Here is a 6,000-nt window from a genome sequence, read left to right on the forward strand (position 1 = left end):
AATGTGATAAGGACAATGCTTCTACGATCTCCAGTCAGCAGCTGTAGAGCAAAGTCTTCCTGTCTGTATTTTTTTTTCTTTTGTCTTGTGAAAAACAAACACTGTCATCAGGAGATTTGCTGTAGGACACTGTGTATGTACTTTGTGTGTCACTTTGTGTGCCCCCCCCCCCCCCCCCCCCCGATTATAGGACACAAACAATGCTGAATGTGAAGAGTTGTACGTATATATGTATGTTAATATATGAAAAACGTATGTCCATGTATCGATAAATGTATTAAATATGATTATGACATTTTATTGAAGGTATTGTTGACATTACAGTGAAGTTTAAAAGCATTGTGAAAATGTTTACATCTTTGGTACTTTTTTGTTTGACCAAAATAATATAAAGGATTGTATGAAAAATATGTTTATCCATTCAAGGACTTCAGATTTGTTCTGAGGTGTAAATGGGATGGTGAATAAATATATTTCAGGATTCCAAGACTGAAAATAAAGTTGATTGATTCTCTGCAACAAAGAGCTGAGCAAGAAGGTTTGCAGGTTTAAAAGTCTTTCTTGATTTATGTTCCTGAAAAGAAAAAGATAGCTGCCCAAGCTTGCCAATCTGAGTTCCTGCAGTCCCAAAGTGTTATCTCTGTCCCCTGCTGTAGCCCTGACATGTGGCCTTTTTTTTGTTGACATACACCTTTCTACAGCATAGCTATTGACATGGTTGCAGAGACCGCGAGCACCGTCACACACATGCAACACACACAAATCCAGCCAGTCATGGCATTCCATCCAAGAAGTGTCAAGATGTTCCACATTTAGTTAAAGCCAATGTGTCAAAAGTCCATAAAAATGTGTCGGCTCCATCCTGGGAGAAACAGACATAGGAAGTTTAAACAAAGCTGAATGGAAACACAAGAAAAATGCCCATAATGAGAAAAAGTGGACATCCATTTTGAATTCCATATATAAGTAACTAAGTTTTTCCTTTGTGAAATTGCACTCTGAAGATCAACCAAAGCTGGTTTCAATAACATAAACTTGAGGAAAGGCAAAGCCATCCTTCTCAGCTTCTTAGCTCCAAATCATTTATTTGACTTTGCTCATAATTATTATTAAACCAACTCCTGAAATACAAAGGCAACACATTGTTCTCTACACAAAGTTAAGATTTAATTTTACCACTTATCATGATCATCTTAATTCTTTCTGTTCAATCATTGATAGAACAAGGTCCTTTTATGCCCTTTGAGTGGATATCATTTACAACCACAGCTATGTTCTCTGCAAATGTGCATTACATTTGATCCAAAGCTAGGCTTTAGTAATCTAATTTAGCCAGATTAAGTGGATACTTTCCAAAGGCGCAGCCTAAAATCCAAATCCCTCTGTGTTTCCACAGACTGTCCACTTTTATTTACCTTTGGTTGAAGGAAAGTAAAACAGAATTAAAGAGTTAAAGAGAAATGTTGCACTCAGCCAACAAAATACCTGCTTTATTTGTACAATTAGGATTCATATAAACTGATATTAGTTTAAGATTAAGTCTGGTATGTGTTTTCTTTTTATCTATCATTGAACAGCAGCAAGAATAATGAAAAGAATAACCTGTATCCATCAGGGAATGTGATTATTGTTTTAAGACAGACTTGAAAATGTTGAACCTTTTGAAAAAAAAAATCAGGTGTTCCTGTGCTTGTCAATATTTGTCTACTCACGCTCATGCACACACAGACATTTACTGAGGTCCTTTAGCAAGCTGGATCGTATGTTAGCTTAAATTGGTTTTGTCACAGTGTTACGCTTGTCCTAAGCAAGAATATTGATTGAGATCTGCGAGTGAGTTCTGGGAAAAAAAGGAGTACTTCTAATAAAGCTTCACTACATTGGGAAAAAACAGGCATCCAATGTAATGGGATTTAATTAGAAGTCCTCGTGATTTTATGTTTTCCATGTTTTGATTGTGTGGTTGGACCAATAATCTTTTTTTAGAAGCCGATTCTTTATTATTACATTTAGTACCTTTTATCTAAATATCTAAAATCCTATTATAACAAGAACTTTGATCTTCAGCCAACTGGTAAGAGACAAAAAAAATAAAAATCTTCTTTTTATTCTCTGAATATATACATTTAAAAATGTGCGTTTCCGCATGTGGCCAACTGCATTCACTATATGCAAACATATGGACACGATCAGGCTGCCTTCCCTTAACAACCCTGCTAAACACCATCTGCCAAAACGTCTGCACTCTGCCAAGTTCGCCTGGAGTAGGATAACAGGATTGGGAAGAAAGCGGCGGCTCAATATAACTTTGTGTCAATTATGAATTAGTGTGATGGACATACAGTAAGAGCTTCAGTGCTAATTCAACCTAAATGAAAATATGAAAAACATGTTAAAGCATTAAACAAGCAGTCTTGTCTGTCAAAGGTGAAATTAAAGGCCTAAGCCGAACACTGAAAAACAAAAAGAAGATGTTGGCTATTATTTGAAAACTGCCACGAAGTTCTACTGTAGTCATGACAAATGCATATGAAATGAATTAGCTACCCTAGTTAATCCATCTCTGGGGTAATCCTTTGAAATACGGCCTGTGGAGATGTCAAGTAATGGAGTCTATAGCATATGTGTTAAAATGATTACACTCCCAGCATGGTCTGTCTGGGAACTTAAAAAAACAAATTATTATGGTTACAGCTGCAAGAATAACCTGGGTTGTGAACTAACAGCAGATAGTGAACTGCATAAACTCTTAGATGAGGATAATTACTGATTATGAGATTGGTAACTACCTATGGGCCTTAAAAGGACTGTTCTTTTTCTTTATTTCAGTTTTGTAAGAGATTGAACCGAAGCATGATAGTAACATGATGTGACATTGACATGAATATTCAAGTCAAACATTTGAAAAAGTGAGTGCAATTACTGTGTAGGTCGACAGACAGACCAGACCTGGGAACACTGAGTAAGCCTCTTCCTGAGGACCTGAGCGGTCTGGATGTTTTATATTCTACAAGTAAATCTGACATGTATTTAGGGCCAAGACCATTCAATGCTTTGTTTTGAAGTCGATCCTCTGGCACACAGGCAGCCAGTGCAGTGACTGAAGTAAGTGATTACTCACGTAGTTAGATTGTTATTTCCTGCATTCTGATCAATTTTTAAACAGCAAGTCAAGATGCATCAATGCCACAGGTTCCCTGCTACTCTCAACTTGAAGGTAAAGAAAATTGTAACTCAAATGAAGTACAGCGGAGTCTAAAATGATGTGGTGAAAGCACAAATCATGAACTTAAATCGTGGACCAATCTTGTATACTTTGACGAAAAATAGTGTCTAGTAAAAGTCAAATTAAATGGCATTATTATATCAGCATATTGTATTTTGTTTAACTGTACAAACATAATAAATTAATCAAATATTATACTTAAGACAAACACAATGGCAGCCTATGGCTTTTGGGGAAAAATGTGATTGATTTCAATGATTAGAAAATTGATCAATTTGAAGAAAATATCAGGCTGAACACACACACACACACACACACACACACACACACACACACAAACAAAGACATTCATACACTCACATGTAAGACCAAACACATGATTCCCTCTGGGCTCAGAGTTGTTGGCTACAAATACCAACCTTAAAAAAGGAGTATGTAGAAAAATCTACAAAGTCAGAAGATTTTAACCTCGGTGACCCCTGTCTTACAAGGTATGCACAGAATGTTCTGATGATCTAATTAATATTTGTCAGCCATATCAGCTAACCATCATGTCCATCCCTGGAGCAAAGCTTCCAGCAGGGTGAAAAAAACAGTTTGACAATGTTACATTACAGTAAGGGTGTTGAAGTACTTAGTGAGTATTTCATTAGAAGCATCAAAGCTTTTCAGAATGCCTTTCTCAAGCTAATACTCGAGAAAAGAGCTATACGCCGCATAACAGATTGAACAGAACAGATTTTGCGTGATTATTAAGAAAAATCAAAGCAGACTCTTGCCTGTCTCTTAATGTGTCACTCTCATTCACGAGAGGAAGGAAAACAATTTTCAGAAGTGCTGGAGTGAAAATGTTTCTCTATTGATGTTCATCTGTTAGAAACTCTCCTGTGAGTGTGATTTGACCACACTTTATAGTAAGCTAGGCACATTTTACATCGGAGAACGAATGAGGAACTTTTATGATATGTCAACTAGTGAGTAACCTCTCATTGAATTACAGACGTTACAGAGTTCCAGTTAAAAATAAGAAAAGATATTTGAACAGGTATAAATTTTCATTTATCCCACTATACGTTACTCTGTTGAACTCAGGCTGTAAGTAGAGGTTTCTGTTCCTGTAAAGGAATGCCATGTATGTATGTATGTATGTAGGTATGCACTGTCAGCACTTGTGTGCTATGCACTGTTTTACTGTATTTTTCTATTCTGTCGTGTTCTGTGTTATGCAGCAGCCTGTACGTCCAAGACAAATTTCCTTCGGGACTAAATAAAGAAATCTTGAATCTTGAATTCTAGTATGCAGTAAGTGCTGTTATAAAGCAAACCAGAATAAATGTAACATAGTGCAGACTTGATCCCTCACTTGTTTAGACAAAGTAGCTCTTAGCTATAGCCCGCATCTGTTGGTACAGAGGGGTAGCTGTGGCTTACGACAATTTCTCTTCCAAAGTAGCTATACACCTTAGAGTAGACATTTAGTGAAAATGCAGGGGGTCTATTTTAAAGAAGATTACAGTCAAACAATATATTATCACAGACTTAATGGACCAGTGATACATGAGGCATCCTCCCACAACCACAACAAAGTTGAAAAGACTGAACAGAATCTACCCACTGTGATGCCTCCCTTTACTGTAGGATACAGAATGTTTAGTCATGCTGGTGGTTTGGATCTAAGGAACTAATTGACTTTTGTGCTGTTTCAAGCATTCAGATTTTTGAGTCCTGAAATCTTCCAGTAAAATCATACAGGTTGAATATTTATGAACAGTTTTACTTCACTAAATAATTCAAAATTGATTTTAATTTCGCCTGCTGTTTCATCTGGAGCCATCTGCAAGCCATTTTAGTTTACTCTAACAATATGGCTGAGCCAATAAGTACACCTTAAAAAGTGATGATTGGTTCATTATATAGAAAAAGAAGATATACTACTTATTCTTAAATGATTCATGGGGAAGTTAAATATTTACACTTTGTTATTCAGACATGCAACACAACTGTAAAAGCTGAAATACATACATGCACAGACAGGGTCCTTCGAACTTGCACTAATATGTTTTTAAAAAATATACATACTGTATGTCCACTATTGATGAGTGAGGGAGCTGCCCAAAGCAGGCACTGGAGATAGGTTAGTACCTTGCTCAGTGGAACTTCAGCAGTGCTCTGGCACCTCTCAAATCACCACACCATTTTCAAATCTGCCCAGCTACTGCAAACAGGCAACCCTCCAGATTCTAACCCAATTTTTTACAGACTGAGCTACTGCTGCCCCTTATGAGCAACACACAGAAGAGTGTCCTAAAAGGAAGTTAATTCGATTTAAAAGGGGGAAAAACAGTGTTCTCATTTATTTGATTAGAGCCAGTTTGTTGGCACAGCAGGAGAGTCATTGCAGACAGCTCAAAAAAATCAATTGTCTACTGGCTAAAATAAAAAAAATAAAAAAAGTTTAAACAGGGCTCAACAACACTTTGATGTAAGACAAGCATGCTTTGTGTTTGGAGGCTGTAAAAGTTTCCTTCTTGTTTTTTTTTCTTTATTCTCTCTCCTTGAATAAAAGGATTGCAAAGATTTCTCTGATTTAAAAACTATTTCCAGCGGTTTTCATGTGTGTTCTGACCAAACAGCCTTGAGGCCACACTCAGTAATGCACAGTCTTACCTTAGTTTACAACCAGATGCACATATACATAAAAAGAGACTGCATACTTCTTTCCTCGCCATGGTTGAAGACAAGACTTAAAGCTTGTGGCGCTGTCATTTGATAAT

This window comes from Symphodus melops (genome assembly GCF_947650265.1).
Source record: "Symphodus melops genome assembly, chromosome: 13".
Classification (NCBI taxonomy): Eukaryota; Metazoa; Chordata; class Actinopteri; order Labriformes; family Labridae; genus Symphodus; species Symphodus melops.